This window comes from Rhodnius prolixus, unplaced genomic scaffold, assembly GCF_049639745.1.
Source record: "Rhodnius prolixus isolate KJV_2025 unplaced genomic scaffold, Rpr scaffold_1, whole genome shotgun sequence".
NCBI lineage: Eukaryota > Metazoa > Arthropoda > Insecta > Hemiptera > Reduviidae > Rhodnius > Rhodnius prolixus.
Genome location: NW_027411581.1, coordinates 4,975,140 through 4,993,671, shown reverse-complemented (window position 1 = coordinate 4,993,671; position 18,532 = coordinate 4,975,140). Strand labels below are relative to the sequence as shown.

Here is an 18,532-nt window from a genome sequence, read left to right as displayed (position 1 = left end):
GTATACAAATCTCTCACTCACTCTTCGCATTCTCACTCAAGGAACCATGTGTATTCTCCTACTATGGTAGTTCTTGGGTTTACTATACAGTCATCAACTTCGATAGGACAGACCCTGCTGACTGTTGGAGGGAGATGGAACGAGCTGGAGAGAGAGAGGATCTGTAAGGACGTTTATTGTCACTGAATGTGGACGTATGTATAAGAGAGGGTATGGAATCCTTGGTGGGACTAACAGGAAACAATGGCTGCCAGAACGGACCGCTCTTCCAGGATACTGGTTAGCACATTGTGAGCTTTGGTGCACTCGTGTCCGTTCGTTCGATGAGTGAGTGTGTAGTTAGGATAACAACAATAAGCTGTACCCAAGTGGGGTGGGGGTGGGTCAGAGGCTACCCCCTTCCCGCTTCCATGGTGTCGGCACAAGAAGGCTAGTGAGTATCCCAACTATCCCAACAATAGGTAGACCACAATGGCGTGCTCTATTCGGCGCTACACATCTGATGTCACCCACATACGTACAGAGAAGAGGACCTCCAAGTTAGAGTGAGAGAAAGAGAGAAGAAGAGCGGGGGTGGGGCAACAAGACGTCATTACTTTAAAACAATGGACCCTGGTGAGCATTCTCTATTCGTGACGACAACACAACAACAATGCCTTCTATATAATGTACACCACATACACTAACTGCTAGAACCCTTTCACAATTCCTGCCAGACATGTCCGCCTCCATTGTATCGCGTATGTATGTGATTCACTCTCTCTCTCTCTAATGTTGTCTTTCTCACTGTAGCCCCTTCCTCCATAACAGTCATCACCCACGCAATACACCATTAATTTCTCTACACAGGATGTTTTCAAAGTGCACCGTATTGGTGCTATTTTGCTCCCTTTATTTCAGAAAAATAAAATGGATAATAAAAAGATATTTAGCATTTAATTGATGATTTAATAAATTGTTTAGATTTGTAAAAAAAAGAAAACCATAAAAATTATGTGAAAATTCATCAAGTTTAAAGAAAATCTACAATAAAAAAAAACTGTCATTTAGTAAAGAAGCATTTCCGGTTGACTTATTTTGTCCAGAAGCTTATTTCCGGATTCAAGTCCAAAATCAGATATCAAATTTGAACTCACGGCGATTTTACATTTTTTGAGTTATACTGACACTCCTTAGACTGATAGATAGGCATGCCAATTTGTAAATACTACTTTTTGTAAACTTAGAGGCGCCACGAAAGCCGAGCAGTTAGATGCTAGACCCGCAAAGCTAAGATGTATTGCGGTACTAGGCTATATTCCCAGTCTATACCTTTAATGGTTAATATGAGAAATTTATTGTAAAGTATGTTTGCCAGGCGCCACGGTAAACGAGCGGTTAGAGGCTAGACCCGCAAAGCTAAGAAGTATTGCGGTACTAGGCTATATTCCCAGTCTATACCTTTAATGGTTATATGAGAAATTTATAGTAAAATTTGTTTGCTAGTCGCCTCCGTCCACGACACCTATTGTTAGTTGGACGTAAGCCCGCCTAAAAAAATAGGCATTACTTTACTTTACATTAATATTGCCACCTTCTCCTGATCGTAAATACTTCCTCTTGTCGATTTTCAAGTTAAAAGTTCAAGGTTTAAAGGAACAGAAAATCATGTGTTGGCCCACAAGATTGCCCGTGCTTGCCTGCAATGAAGAATTGAAATCAAGCTTAAATTCTACTATTTATACTTACCAAGGGAGACAATATCTTAAGGTTTACGTTCCTAAGATTGATCTTGAAGGCAATGATTCATTAGCGATATCTATGAGGGGCGATATTCTTGTGCGCCTAGGCGGCATCTGCAGACCATAATTATTAATCACTTTTAGTGTGATTAAAATTTGATACCATTTTCGTGTGTGTGTGTTTAGTTACTAATGTCAGTGAGAGTAGATAACTCTAGTGTAATTCTCTCGCAAACATATATTTATAGCCTTGTGATATAAGGGTGTGAAAAGTTCCTGCAGCCAGCCACAGTTATATGGGTATATGAAGTTGGTCCCTTGTAGCAGAAACCCAGTAGTGGGAGTAAGTTTGAAAACCCAGTGGAGGGAAGCTTTCCTTCCACAAATTTATGCTCTCATTCTCTTAAATCCTTTCCAATTCGACCACAACCTCCCCTTCTCCTGCTGTTGCTGTTCCGCTTTTCTTCTTCCCTTTATTTATGGGATTGGGTTTAGTGTAAACCCATCGGTTATGGACCGCAACTGGGTGGCGGAATTGTAAAGCATATATTCAGAATTAAATTGTAAAAGGAATTCTGGAATGTAAATTTCCGCAGCTGTGGCCCTTGCTTTAAAAGCAATTTCAATCCGACCAAAATCTACTTAAACTTTGCATGGAAAATTAACTGTTTTTTTTTTGTTTACTGCCTAATTACGCACTTCCGGCTGTCTGTGAGAAAAGGCTAGCAAATCCCCCACCCCATAGAGTCTAATTTCCCTCTTATTGAGTGTAATTAAGGGGCAACTATAATTAAGTTCGATAGCATTTTTTTTTTTTTGCAAATGCTTATTTACACATCGCCTAAAAATAAAAGGTGCCCTAAAACACACGTGCCTAGGAAACTAGTGACTGGGAAACCAGTAACCTTTTTGCCGTCAATTCTTTGACACATATGGGAAAGGCTTTTTGCATGTTGTGTCTATGTTGGAGGAGTCAGTGCACTGTTGTTTGATCTGGACACCTGTAGGGATGTCAAGAACCCAAACTAAAAGATTGTAATATGAAATTGGATGTTAACAGGAACAGATGAAAAAAAAGGGATAAACCTCGACAAGAAAGGGAAGATAAAGTTCTGTAAAAAGTGGCCAGCCATGACCCGACGGATGAAGACTCTGACAAGATGAAGATTAGTAGATGGTTGTGTTGATAAGGATGTGGACTCCTAAGTGAAACCATTAAAAGTAAGTTCTAAAATTCTACAGACTTTACTTCTTAAATATTGATGCCATTCCCTTCTTAATTATGTTAGAGGTTGAATTTATCAATTTATATCTCCATGGTTCACGGTGATAGACCAATGATTTGGATGAACTAGAATGCCTAGACTTTCTGCTCAATGTGGGAGCTAGAGAAATTACGCAGTAGTGAGCGCTTCTAATTTCGTTGAATTACTTTTTTGGTATTATAGCCAGGGTATTATGTATTTAGCTGGCATCCGACAAAATATTATCCAGCGCTGCGACTTCGAAATGAGGGACCCCAGAATCCTAGGCTCTGGAAGGTGTGAAATTGGTGTTTCAATGGACTGTGAAAAATGCTCATAGGTGTGGAAGTTATCCAGGAAAGGATACTTTCATAGTAAGAACCTCTGAGGGACGCCTAGTGCCTCTCAGGCACCTTTTTCGGTATAGTCACTCTTGTTCCATCCAATCTTGGGCATGGATGTTACGACTCCTTGGATCAGCCAGAGCTTTGGTCTGTAAGTTTGCTAAACCTAAATATTTGTTCATATGCATATTATTTCTGCAGATTCTAGGTACATTGTATTCGGATAGCGGCTATTGGGTGTTGTTCTTGATTTTAGACTGAAGTTTCCGCAGAGATTCTGAGATGCCTGAAGAAGTGGGTAGTCCTAGGCAGATAAATTAGATGATTCTATGTTTTTCACGGCAGACTCTCAGACTCTCTCTCCTTGTTCTGGAATCCTCTCTGAGCACACTGGTTAAGGAGATACCTCCTCCACATAATGGGCTCATGGTACCGTTTTGTGGAGTTTGTGAGATAGGAAAGGAACAATAAATAAATATCTCATGGCGGTGAATGTTCAGTTTTAAGATCATTGTTTGGAACAGATCAGCTGTGTAAGAGCTGCTTCTTAAGGATATTGTTTGCTTTGTTCTGACAGCTGTGGATTTTGGGTTGTTGCTTAATCTGGACTTTGGTCCAGTAAGTTCGCTGTGAATTGCTCTATAATCCAGAATTGTTTTGGATAACTTACGAACCTGAACCTCTCCACAGCGCCTAATAATAATAAGTTTTGCAGTGTGTCCAGGAAGTTACATCTTGCTTGGAGAGTCTAGCTGGAGACCCCAGGGTTGTGTCTACCTGGAGATGAGGTGATCAAGGAAAGCCTGAATAAAGGTGGGCTGAAGTCATTATTTCTACTAGAAACTCCGTTAATTAACCTGTAATAGAAGGCAAGAATTTGTGCACTCATCTAGAAATTGCAAGAGGAAGTATTCTTAAGAGGAATTTGCAGTAAGTTGCATTCGTCCAATGGCCATATTAAATCTTGAAATGAAAACAAAACAAGAAGATACAAAAGGGACTACCATTTGGTGTAGGTGGAAACCCAAAGTTATTTTGTAAGGGCGGGACAGTAAGGAATGTTTTATCTGGTCCCTACACATAAGTAAGTAAACTACCCTTCTCTTAAATTCGTTACTTAAGGTTAGTAAAGGAAGTTTCAGTAAAAGGAGGCGAGAGTACATATACAACACTGGCGACTTGGAGTTAGTAGGGTTTACTCTGGAAGCAAGGGGCAAGAAAGTTTCTAGAGTTGGTGGCAGAGGGAGGCAAGTACGGTATAGTATATGAAAGGGTGGCCACCAGACCGCCAGAACAGCGCACTCTGGGCGAGAAGTAGCGAGTTTAATTTTAATGTTAATCTGCACTGGCTTGTACGTACAGCCAGAGTGAGAGGGAAGCTGGAAGAGGTATGTATATGCAAGAGTACCGCCAGCTCCATTTGGAGGCGGCTAAGGGCGTGATATTGGCGGTAAAGGTCCCAGGGGCGGCACGGCTCCCTTCTTCATTAATGTTACCCACTGTCCCTTTTACCCCTCCGCAGTACTGCTCTGTCTCCCCTCGTACACCGCATGCACTCACAGTCCAAAACCAGCCATACTTGCCGCCGTTGATTAGTTTTCCCACAATCTTACTTTTTAAACCACTTTCCATCATCAACTTTAACTGTAAAAAAAAAACTAAATTCTGATATGAACAGTTACAAGTCTTTCTCCCACTGTAATTACTCAAGGTTTTGCCAAAATTTTTAAATTTCTAATAAATGTTAGCATTGCTACAAGGAACGTAATCACAACTGCTTTAAAGCGAGCGGCGCCACGGTAGCCGAGCGGTTAGAGGCTAGGCCCGCAATGCTAAGATGTATTGTGGTACTAGGCTATATTCACAGTCTATACCTTTAATGATTAATATGAGAAATTTATAGTAAAGTATGTTTGCTAGTCGCCACGGTAGCCGAGCGGTTAGAGGCTAGACCCGCAATGCTAAGATGTATTGTGGTACTAGGCTATATTCCCAGTATATACCTTTAATGATTAATATGAGAAATTTTGCAATAAAGTATGTTTGCTAGTCGCCTCCGTCCACGACACTTAACTTGGTAGTTGGAAATTGATAGAAGCTGAAATTTGAAATTTCGCTGAAAGTACTATCAGTCAACCGGAAGTTAAGATTTCCTAAAGAACAGCACAAAAGATTATAATTGAACTTGTTTGGCTAATTGTTAATTTCTAGATCTCTAACTCTAGTTTGAAATATTTGTCCTGAAGAATTAGTTACTTCTGCACTTCTAGACAAAGGGAGTGGTTACGCTTCCATCTGGAGTGCAATCACTGCATATTGCATTGGCTTATCACCTGCATAAGAATAAGAATCAACTGTTGGGCTGAATTTTCTAAATTTGAAGATAATTTTCTAACATAAAATTCCATTTTAACTTCATAAATTTTTCCAAATTTGAAGATTTTTCTCAGAAAGTGTTCCTACGATTTTATTTAGACTTTGTTACAGTGATTACAAACATATAATAGATCCACAACTTTTATAGGGAACATTTTGACTAGATATTTGATCTATGAGAGGGAATGGATAGATTCTATCTGAAGTGATTAAGAATTGGATATAACTGGAAACAATCAGAGTTTGAAGAAACTTTGTGAGTTCAATCCTTGAGGGGGTAGTAGTTGCAGGAAATCGTGAGAGTGGTTACACCTGATACTTTTTCATACAATCTACAAAAATTGATTTTTTTGATATTGTTCTGTACACGTTCCTAATTGATTTTGCTTTAAATGATTTTCATGGCCAATCACATGATCTTCCCAATATCTAGAATGTCCCAAACTGGAGTCCAGAAAGCCTAGTTACCGAAACTATAGTCCTTTAAAATAGCCTAACATACTTGGGTTATGTTAAACATTAAAACAAATATAAAATAACACCTACGCACTGTTGTTATACCCAAATAGCGGTGTTGTTGGGGAGGCTGGATATAACTGGCTCTTGTTTTAAAAGGGGGGGGTGTGAGAGTCAATGGAAGGACCAGAGGGTGTTAGCGGAAGAAAGATGGCGGAGGTATTCTTGAAGCTAGAGGAGGGGGCAGAACTTTAGTGAGGCTAGTCCTAACGATCGAGAAAGGGTTGTTGTGGTCAGAGCAGAGTGAGTGGGTGTAGTTTGGTCCAGAGGGATACTGCCGAGAGCTAGAGAGAGAAAGAGAGAGATTTGGCCAAGATAAAGACTAAACAGAGAAGGTGAATACAGAAGTTCTACTCCACAGCCAGCCTCCCTCGACTGTGAGCACTATAACAAGGCCTATACTCCATTACACGCTGGAACTCCAGCTTCTATGCCGAGAGAGACCTCCAGAGCTCTACTTAGGGGACGCAAAACCCGTCCCCCTTTATGACTAATCTACATAATAGCCGCTACTGACTTCTCTTTATCCCCACCACTGGCCAGCCAAACTTACCCTTTGAAACTATCCCCTTTCCCTCCCACAGTGTGGAACGGTAATACCATAATACCTTAGTAGAAGGGAGAACCAGTCCTAAAGAGAGCGCATTATTTACTTTTAGGACCAATTATAATTTACAGTAATAGCTCCAAGTCTACCCTTTTTTTTACTTGCCCTACTCTACGTCTTACCTAGTCAGGATGTAGTTGGCTCCGGTCCGCGCAACTAATGAGCCTTGTTCTATTTCTAAACAAAAGCTCTCCTTGGATAAAGGAAAAGACCATCCGTCATTCTTTCTTCCAAGCGAACAAAAGCTTGGGTATAAGTGAAAAAAACAAAAAAGTGGGTTTGATTCAAGCTTTACTGAAGCTAAAGACGTGCGGATAAAAGCTTTAGAGCCAGGCTGTGTAACGAATAAAAGGTCCAAGGCAATATCAGATGGTTGGAACAAAAAAGAAAACGGTAAAGTTTATTAAAAGCTCAAAGTATTCCTTCCTTTAATTTCTCTTATTGCACTTAAAAGGAATTAATTGCATTAATGCAGTTTTCCACCAAGTAAGGGAAGTATTGCAATCGTGACAAATTTTCTTGTTTGAGTTTTCAAAATGGTTTCTTTTTTTTTCTTAGAAAATTGTTCAAGTTTGTATGAAGCAAGTATCCCAAAAATTAATAAAAAGCTCGCAAAGCTGCAACTTATATAATTTCCACTTTGTTGCTGCCTGCCCTAACCTGTCACCTATTCGTTTGGGAGTTTTTGGAGAAAGATAGCTCTCTCGCTATCTTGGAGAAAGATTTGTAGATTCCATGAATGGTATAGATTGGCTCCAACTGATCCATTATGCTACTGAATCTTGTATGTTTAGAGGAAAATTCCTCAATGAGCCTGTTGTTTTGATTTTATAGTCGTCTGAGAGGAATACGTATTTGTATTTATATAATCTATTATTGATAATTAATTTACCTAATAATGCTTTTAAATGTCTTTTATGTATTTAAAATTACATTTCATTACACTTTATTTTCTTAATTCTTCTTTAGGGTTTCTTCCCTCCTCTGATTTTAAGAAGAAGTATTGTTATTATTCGGTTTAGACGCCAGGATAGCCAAGCGGTTAGAGGCTAGACCCGCAATGCTAAGATGTATTGCGGTACTAGGCTATATTCCCAGTCTATACCTTTAATGGTTAATATGAGAAATTTACAAGTAAAGTATGTTTGCTAGTCGCCTCCGTCCACGACACCTGATTTGGTTGTTGGAGGTAAAGCCTACCTGAAAAAATAGGCATTACTTTGCTTTATTTATTTATTTTTTTTATGTCAAATTTTTAAAATTGTTTTAATTTTTATATACATCTATTATTCACAACTATGTTTTCTTAATTGTGCAGATAATATACGTTTCAAACTCCGGCAGACGGTAAAAAACATGCCGATTAAAGTATTTGGTTCTGTAACAAAATCTTGTATCTTGAATTTTTCATTTAGATAAACTTTGATTAAGCTGTAACTTAATACTTAAGATTGGGAGACCTTCTAGAAGACCTGACTGCAACTTAGCAAATCAAATCCCTAACCGGACGTTACAGACCTAAACTATCTAAGCAGGACCCACATGTTTTCCCTGGGTCATTGCTTACACGTTGGTATACCAATATCTCTGCAGAAACTCTTAGCTTCTTGTGGCTAGAAGTGGAGTTCGGGTTTCAATGTGGATATCTATGTTCTAAACCAAATGACAGATCTTTTTTCCGTTATTGAATTGTGCTGCGTGTACACAGACTTATTTTTAAAGGCATTTTTTCATGTTCCGGTGTACCAAATATCTCAAAACTTGTATTTCCGGTTAGAAAAACCGGAACCTAATTAGGCAATTCGCGCTGCTTTCTCTCACGAGGGTTAGTAGAACCTAATACCAACACAATGGAGAGAATTTAATTATTAATCGGCGACAATTAATGAAGGAGAGGATGTAAGGCTGATATTCTAGGATAATGGCCAGAGTCTTCCCTATTAATAATAATCTGATTATAGGATAAAGCCTGGCATAATTTGCCAACCTGTATTTAGTGAGCAAACTCTGGTGCTTTCCAGGGAGAGAGAGGGAATCATACACTATACTTGATCGTATTAACATGTAACAAGGGGGGGATTGTTTATTATGGATACAGCGCTTCTAGTCTGCCAGTCGATTGTAATACCTCCAATCTACCTCTACTGGCCAAGCACTTAAGAAGTCTATAGTTAAGCAGTTTTACAGCAAGAGATCAGGCAGTCAATGATCTTGGAAGAGGCTGTGGTTGTCTCTACCCCACGCCATAGGCTATTGATACTGCTGAAGATGCCTTCATGTTTTAAACTTTCAATTCAAATATTTTCCAAACAATTTATTTTCTTTAAAAGTCCCGGCTAGCTCTGCATTTTGCCAGATCTGTCCAGGTTTTCCTTGAGGTGAAGTAAATGCGGGAAAATAATAAAAATGCAGTCTCACACACACAAACTTTTGCGCCCTGAGGTTACCAAAAACAAGATATTTCATCGCTAAAAATTTATTTAATGAAATTTAATCTATAATTTAATGAACAAGTAAATTGGATTTATTCAATAAACAATGAAATAATACTCAACAAGTGCTGTGAGTGACGGAAACATAAGCGAAGTTGAAATCTCTGTACTACACTGATTTTTTTGCTAATTTTTTTCAGGCGCACTTTACGTCCAACTAAGGTGTCTTGGACGGAGGCGACTAGCTAACATACTTTACTATAAATTTCTCATATTAACCATTAAAGGTATAGACTGGGAATATAGCCTAGTACCGCAATACATCTTAGCTTTGCGGGTCTAACCTCTAACCGCTCGGCTATCGTGGCGACTAGCAAACATATTTTACTAGGAACCTTTAAATAAAATCCAAGGCCTAAGACTGGGAATATAGCCTAGTCCACAATACATATTAGCTTTACAGGTCTCGCCTCTTAACCGCTCGGCTACCGTGGTGCCTCTGTACTAGACTGATTGATCTATCTCTAATGATGAACGTAAATCCGTCACCGGTCAATAGTACAATAATTACGACAGATAAAACGAAAGTTATTATCTAGCATTGCGGATCTAACCCACATTTTCATAAAACTGGACATCAACGGATTCAACAGTTAATCAGTTTAGAATCATCAACTTTTTGGATGAATCTGATCAGGTAGCAATAAAAAAAAATATGACATAATTTATTCCATAAAGTGATACTTCCGCTAAAATCGGTTAACCTCAAATTTTTAAGATATTTATTACGTTTTTGACATTCATGTTAATATTAGACGGAAAATGGGGCCGCATGTTACACTAGAATGAATCTTTAGAGAGAAGCTTAACCCCACCCCTCTATTCTTCTTCAGAACAACCTTAAGCCAGATTTTCCTGGGAAACTGGGAAAATGAATGCTGCAGAACTACATGAGAGCAATGTGTGAAACGAAAATCGTCAGTGCAAAGTTTTGACAACTTTAGAAAACTGAAAAAATTATTCTATAGATGGCACTTCTGATTTTAATCGATTTTAAACAAAGTGAAACCTAATCGCTATATCAAATTTCGTGTTCAAACTTGTATCAAATGTATATATAGAGATCAACTTGTAAAAACCATTTTTTTTGTTTTTGTTTTGGATTACTGAGATCACGAAAAAGCCAAACTTCCGGTGAATGCCCCAAATTGAAAAAACTGCCCAATCGCAGTACTTTCTCTTATTTTAATTACTGTAAGAGAAAATGAACAAAAAAAAAGTTGCTGCAAAACAATTAAGTAAAAGCTGTTGTGCCACTTTTCGCAGAACATCGTATCCTGCAGAAATATTTAGTGCTTTGCGGCAAATCAAATATTGGCCTCATCTTTGTTTGTGCCACTGGTACAAAGTGATGATGATAGTTTGGTGTGATCATACTGATGATGTGTTCATCAGTCAACTCCATTCTCTCGCTGTCCTGTTCTCCACGTTGCCCACTATCTTGTTCTCTCTCCTGTCTCCCACTCTGTTGTAGACTCTCCTTGCCACTCGCGACATACCTCTAACTTTCCTAAGAAAGTATACCCTGAACCCACACCCCAAGTTTGCTCTACTCCTTTACATTTCCAGAGACCATTTCTAATTAGAGTGAAAAGCAAACTGCGCCAACCATACATACATACGTATGAGTAAAATGGAGAACTGCTACCTCCTATATACGTACGTTGATGTTTTGTAACTTTGTAATGATATTTGCGTCATGTGTACCCAGCATCCACCTTATTAGTGTACTCTCTCTTTCTCTCGCAGTGCTACCATTTTAACAAAGTACACTTTGCTTTTAGATATAATTTCATAATTATAACGTATTATATAGCCCTAATGAGGCGCTAACAGTAAAAGGTAGCTTGATGGTGAAATGTTTTCCTTTATTTCTCTTAACGGCTTTTCCTTTCTCTAATCCCGCAGAAAATAAAATATTGGAATCCTTCAGATTTTCCATTGAGAGTTTTCCACGCTTTGAGGAGGCTCCACGGTAGCCGAGCGTTTAGAGGCTAGACCCGCAAAGCTAAGATGTATTGCAGTACTAGGCTATATTCTCAGACTATACTTTTAATGGTTAATATGAGAAATTTATAGTAAAGTAAGTTTGCTAGTCACCACGATAGCCGGAGCGGTTAGAGGCTAGACCCGCAATGCTAAGATGTATTGCGGTACTAGGCTATATTCTCAGACTATACTTTTAATGGTTAATATGAGAAATTTATAGTAAAGTAAGTTTGCTAGTCACCACGATAGCCGGAGCGGTTAGAGGCTAGACCCGCAATGCTAAGATGTATTGCGGTACTAGGCTATACTCCCAGTCTATACCTTTAATGGTTAATATGAGAAATTTATAGTAAAGTAAGTTTGCTAGTCGCCTCCGTCCACGACACTTAATTAGGTAGTTGGATGTAAAGCTCGCCTGAAAATATAAACATTACTTTTATACGCTTTGAGGTCACCAGCGAGCCACAACTAGTTTTTCCTAACTGATTTTTAAGTCTTTCTCGCCGGAATTATGTATGATAACCACGATAATACAAAAACCAGAAAATCTTTCGGCCTTTAAACTTGATTTTGGCTTACGAGTTTTTCATTTTCATTTAAAACTTTTTTTTTGGTTTTCCACGAAACTACATTTAAGTGAGTTTCTCAAGGAGAGAAGTTAAGCGTTATTCTAAAGAACAATTTCAGTATAATGTATGTCGCTATTGCCTGCATGATATTGGATTATGTTCCAACTTGGAAGAATTTTAGTCCACCGGTACTACTATAGAAACATGTGTCAGTTTGTCTTTAATTGTCTGCAAGAACGCCAAAGTATTTCATTTGTGCTTGGATATATCGTGTGCCGGAAGAACACGCGTTTGAATTAAAAAAAAAAAAAAATGCCGATTTTAGGGGGGTTTTGAGACAGCTGTGGTGACGTACTTCCTTTAATAGTACAATTGCAGTACAATGAACGTGTTTGCTATTTAAGAAGATCATCATTGACGTTAATACTGATCATTTAAGTGCAGTAAGATTTAATCAGCTGACTTAATATTTTCACTTAGGTTATTTGAATTTAGTGAAAAAAAAGAAGAAAAAAGTTTGTCATTTCATGACTGAACTCTTAGCTACAGAGTTGGCAAGTGGTCTTCTAAAGCAGTAATGTGTCCTTTACCCAGCGGGAGAAGATAACAAAAAAGGGTGGGCCTTGCTCCACAAACCAATGAAATGCCCATTAGAGTCCGTCCGCCTTGCTTTCAGTGTGTAGCCAAAGTTAAAGATGCTGTATTAGTGTAAGCGTTTTGGCATGAGCTTTGGGAAATTTCTGAACTGTTAGAATGGTGCAAGGCATGCAGGCTGGAGAGTGTATTTAAGGGAAGACACGTTCTAAGGTTCCCTGAAGATACATTATGGGAAGATACGCGGGTCCCCCGGTATCCTGGGTGCGTGGTATTCCATTCCCTACCCCATCACCGGCAGTGCTTCTTAGTTTTTCAACCCAAACCGGACGTGAACAGGAGCGTCCCTTCTCCTTAATTACTGCTCTCGTTAATGCTTTGCCTGGTACTAGGCTCTGCCAGCGACCGGCTGGTGAAACCCCCTTTCCCTAAGGAACCCCCTGATGAGTTCCTACGCTACCCAGCCCGGGCCCTTCTCCAAAACTCCTCCAGTTTCCTCCTTGCTTCATCCTGACTATTAATTATTACCCAGCCGTAGCACCCAATGTTGTACAAACTCCTTGGCGGCCGTTGCTGTCACCCCTTAGTACTAATTCTCTCCTTGCTCTTTCCAGAGTAACAACTATCTAAGAGAGATTAGCGCCGGACCTTACAGAGAGAGCCAGTCTCCCTCTTACCCTAGCTCTATTTCAGGTTTCCTTCCTTAGTTACACACGCACCAAGATACAAACCCTTATCCCTCATTCCATTCTAACCATCAAATCAACCCCGCCCTAAACTTCTAATCAGATTTTAATGTCCTCCAGGTGCTATCACTTATCCGCTTGTTTTAGTACCAACTTATAGTTAGCGACAAGGTCTCCCTGGTTCAGTGTCGCAGATACTCATTACAGGAACTGTGTGGGTTGAATGCTGCCAGCATTTTGCACCACCATGTGCGTTCTAGCGTACTTCACTCTTAGAATTCACAATTAATGTTCTTACTAAAAAAAGAAATTCCCTTACAAATTTCTTAAACTAATATTTAGATTCTAAAACAAAAATAAGTTAAGATAATCAAAATTTATCTGCCTGAATACTCACACAACTTCATTTCTCTTTTTCCTGCATTTCCGGTGTCAAATGACGAACAGCATACGATTGCAATACTTCCTATTATGAACAATAAGAGAAAGTAAACAAGAAAATAGATCAAACAAGAAAGGAAAAACAGCATAATTTTTTCGTTATCAACGTATGTATAAAGAAATATTGAAAATATAAACTAAAAATAAATACAATTTTGAATTGAAGCACTCTGGCGAGCAACAATACAACTATCTGAGCATGGTGTTAGATACGCTTCAGTAAAATAGCATTTTTATCATTTTGTGTTTGCATATGCTCTCGAGAATTTCCACTATACAACATGTCTCTTCAGAGTTTTCTTCATTTTCCTATTTTTTCAATTTTTTGTTTGGGGGGCCTTAAATAAGGACTTCATTATCCCTTCTCCTCTAATGATCCATTTCCAACTAAGGACTTCACCATGTTATTATTTAGCCGCTAATCTAAACTCATCAAATTTTAGTTTGCTCCTTCCACTTCCGCTATTCTGTCTCTTTCCAAGGCTATGAGATTGGGGGGTCCTCTGTAATTCTGTAATTGCTTTTACTGGATCTGAGGTGTCCAAGATTCTTACAGTTTCCTTGAAAGTCTTCAAGTCGCTCTCATAGAAAATACTAACTGAGCTCTGCCAGGCAGAGAATTCTTGAAAAAGGGCTGAAGATAGATACCATAGTAATTAAAGTTTGTGTAACGATATTGAAATAGAAGACCGTAACAAAAGGATAGACTTCATAAGGATAAAAATAAATGTGGCATGTTTGCTTTTGCTAATGTACAAACGTGGATAACACGCCACGGTAGCCGAGCGGTTATAGGCTAGACCCGCAAAGCTAAGATGTATTGCGGTACTAGGCTATATTCCCAGTCTATACCTGTAATGGTTAATATGAGAAATTTATAGTAAAGTATGTTTGCTAGGCGCCACGGTAGCCGAGCGGTTAGAGGCTAGACTCGCAAAGCTAAGAAGTATTGCGGTACTAGACTATATTCCCAGTCTATACCTTTAATGGTTAATATGAGAAATTTACAGTAAAGTATTTATTCTCCAGCTTATAAACTCTAAGGTCGTAAGTGGTCGGGTTTTTCTCGTAACAGTCGACAATTCTGGAGTAGTGGTGTGACCAAAGACCACCTAAAGACAATTGCTTCAAACATAGGTAGCAGACATGTAAGAATAAAAAATAAACCTGGCACTAAATAATTCAGTCCCACAGACTACTTGTGAAGTAAAGGGAGATATTCGGGAATGTTGGGGGGTAACAGCTACTTCCCACCTTCTGAAGACATTAACAGACCAGGATTGCTAATGTAGGAGAATTGTGGACAAGCCAGACCATGCATACATGATGATTACAGGAGTTGGAAATCATCAACAATATCATTTGTATTGTATATTTGTGTGTATTCGTAATATATATATATTCGTGGAGAGCCAAGTGGCGCGCTCAAACGGCCGCATACAATATCTTAATAATTGATTAGATTGCTTGTTACCAGCGAGCTATAACAAGCAGGTTGCCACGTTGTCATATTATAGCATTGTTAGTTATCTTCAGCGGTACGCTCCAATGGACATACTGAAAGAGTGAGTTAAACTACTACCACTACTAGAACGGTTTGGTGTGGTTACTGTTGTTCTGGTAAATAGTGTGCGGTTAGACCTATCCCAGTCTACAACAGCCAACCTTGGCCCTCTCTTTCTAACCCTCTATATAGCAAAGTGTTGTCTGATAAGTGCGTTGGTGAAGGGATTAAAAAAAAGGGAAACTTATCTCTGGTTCAAAGTTTGAAAATTTGTTTTTTTGTCCATGCTGACTTTACATCCAACTACCAAATTAGGTGTCGTAGACGGAGGCGACTTGTAAACATACTTGACTATAAATTTCTCATATTAACCATTAAAGGTGTAGACTGGGAATATAGCCTAGTACCGCAATATATCTTAGCTTTGCGGGTCTACCCTCTAACCGCTCGGCTACCGTGGCGTGTTATCCACGTGTGTTATCCACGTGTGTACATTAGTAAATATAACCTCAGCTCTGAAAAGGTTAACTAGCTGATCACATGTTAGCATAGTTCACAAAAATGCCCCTCTATACACTACCCCTCTGATCTGTTGATGTTGTCAACAGCATCCCCAACTTGGACCCGCCTTGACCTCTGGACTTTCACCCCAATTTGAAATCTCACCTCTCATGTTTTTTGCCCACCCTTTCTAGCCAGCATCCCCAGCTACGTGATCTGTGACCTTTTCCTTTTTGAATGGTGCTGTTTAAATAATATTTTAATATTTTGATTCGCTCAGTATAGTGACACTTCCACTTAATACTTCCTGGTAAGAAAAGTTTAAGCGATCAAAGTTATAGCATTCATTTTTATAAGTGCCATTTTTTGCAACAACGCGTATCAAATAGGTATTGAGAGGGATTGATTGGGAGAAATAGGCGCCACGGTAGCCTATCGGGTTAAGAGGCGAGACCTGCAGAGCTAATATGCATTGTGGTACTGGGTTCGATTCCCGGTCTTGGCCTTGGATTTTATTTAATGGTTAAATGAGAAATAGTAAAGTACGTTTGCTATTCGCCTCCGTCCACGACACGTAGTAAATGGTAGTTGGACGTTAAGCCCGCCTGAAAAAATAGACGTTTACTTTACTTTACTTACTTACTTACTATTGAGAGAAACGTTGACAAAACAGCATTTTCAGAAATTAGTCCTTGTTTGCAAAAAAAAAAAAAAAAAAATGTACTTAAATGCGTAAAATAGGTTTAATTAATTTAAAAACAAAGCGATACCAATAATTTATATCTATTATTGTATGATATCTATTATTTCTAATAATTCTGTCTGGTTCTGAATTTCAGACATCTTCAGCGATACATTCATCAGCTCTTATTTAAAGGACTGAATTGAGCATATCTGACAGTATAATGTATGACGGGAAGTGACATTCACTGCCTATTTCGTGGAAGACGGATGAAAACGGAAGTTACCAAATCTACAATATCACAGACAGAAATAAAAATAACCAGCAATTATTGTGTAAATAAAATGTAGATAATGTGAAGCGATAAATGTTTGATGAAGACATCATTGCGGAAATCGAGGAAAATTAGAGTGAGTAATTTGCGTTTATTTTCATATTCAACTTTCAGTTAATGTAATTTTCATTTTCTTATTTATTTTTTTTTTTCCCCAGAGAAAAGAAAAAATGAATTGACAGCAAAGAAAAGTTACAAGAACTTTAAAGAAGAAGAAAATAACAACTATAAAAATAGTTTCTACGGCTAAAGGTTCACTCACGAAGTGTAAATTATTGTTTTATGCAGAAACGATATCCAGGGAAAAGAAAAGAAAATGATGCACTCCAGAGCCTGACATTTAGAAAAGCAATTTGGAAATTTTGTAAAAAAAAAAATACAATCATTTTGTGTGTTCGTTGTTTTTCATTAGATAGTTTTCTGGCAAAAAAAGAAAAGTTTTCAAATAATAAAACAGAAATGTCATCAGTTTTATTTCTTTTAATATTTTGAAGAATTTGTTCCATTGTTTGTTTTTTAAATAATTTTTTTGGGGGAATTTCATTCGATGTTAGAGGCTAGACCCGCAAAGCTAAGATGTATTGCGGTACTAGGCTATATTCCCAGTCTATACCTTTAATGGTTAATATGAGAAATTTATAGTAAAGTATGTTTGCTAGACGCCACGGTAGCCGAGCGGTTAGAGGCTAGACCCGCAAAGCTAAGATGTATTGTGGTACTAGGCTATATTCCCAGTCTATACCTTTAATGGTTAATATGAGAAATTTATAGTAAAGTATGTTTGCTAGACGCCACGGTAGCCGAGCGGTTAGAGGCTAGACCCGCAAAGCTAAGATGTATTGTGGTACTAGGCTATATTCCCAGTCTATACCTTTAATGGTTAATATGAGAAATTTACAGTAAAGTATGTTTGCTAGTCGCCACGGTAGCCGAGCGGTTAGAGGCTAGACCCGCAAAGCTAAGATGTATGGCGGTACTAGGCTATATTCCCAGTCTATACCTTTAATGGTTACTATGAAAAATTTATGGTAAAGTATGTTTGCTATTCGCCACGGTAGCCGAGCGGTTAGAGGCTAGACCCGCAATGCTAAGGTGTATTGCGGTACTAGGCTATATTCCCAGTCTATACCTTTAATGGTTAATATGAGAAATTTTGCAGTAAAGTATGTTTGCTAGTCGCCCCCGTCCACGACACCTAATTTGGTAGTTGGACGTAAAGCCCGCCTGAAAAAATTGGCAATTACTTTACTTTTAAATAAAAATGAATAAGTAAATGCTGTTATTTGTCTATTTTTTTAGTATAAACGGACTTTATATTCATGTTTCGATTTAAATCACAGTCTGTATCTTTCTCTAAATTCTGCTAACTTTGTTTATTTTGTTTTATTTACTTGAATATGTGAAATAGCAGAATGTTGCTATAAAAAAAATTGTAATTTTTGAAGCAAATAAATAATTTGATTTGAATTAACTATTCTCACGGAGTTCATAAATGTGGGCTCAATCTTGTGCAGAGTTTCAGTGTAAGCGTTTGATGGGCTGGGATAACCGCATGGGCGCCAAGCCCTGAAGAAGTGGCTAGCCCACTTACTCCCTGCGGGAATAATCTTTATGGTAATAATTTTATTCCTCTTTGGTTAACTTTAGTTAAACAGATAAGACTGTACGAGATGCTGTAATTAGTGGGTGCCTCAATAAGCCTTTCAGGCATTCTGGCCAACTATTGTAGAATCTAATCTACTTAGACTTATCTGTAAGTCATTGTTCGTTAAAGCTTAAAATTGGAACAAGAACTTTTTGGCCAGAAAACAATAAGAAAGAGAGTAAAACACCCAAAAGAAAGTCGCTCCGTAGATTCTGCTCATACAATAAAAATGAAAATACATATTCAAAATATCTATTCAAAATATAAGATTAATTTATTTTATTCAC

General features: G+C 38.3%; 1 protein-coding gene across 11 annotated transcripts in view; it reads left to right on the top strand.

Annotated features, from left to right (window-relative positions):
* LOC141453012 (CLK4-associating serine/arginine rich protein-like) overlaps positions 1–16,676 on the top strand; it is a 185,383-nt gene extending 168,707 nt beyond the window's left edge. For 9 of the 11 annotated variants that reach the window (XM_074126489.1, XM_074126024.1, XM_074126183.1 and 6 more), the window contains 3 exons: positions 2,782–2,942; positions 4,025–4,393; positions 16,424–16,676. The gene's annotated coding sequence lies outside the window, so the exon portion shown is untranslated. The remainder of the gene's footprint in view (positions 1–2,781; positions 2,943–4,024; positions 4,394–16,423) is intronic. The other 2 variants (XM_074125945.1, XM_074125861.1) reach the window with 2 other exon arrangements.
* The last annotated feature ends 1,856 nt before the right edge of the window (positions 16,677–18,532 follow it).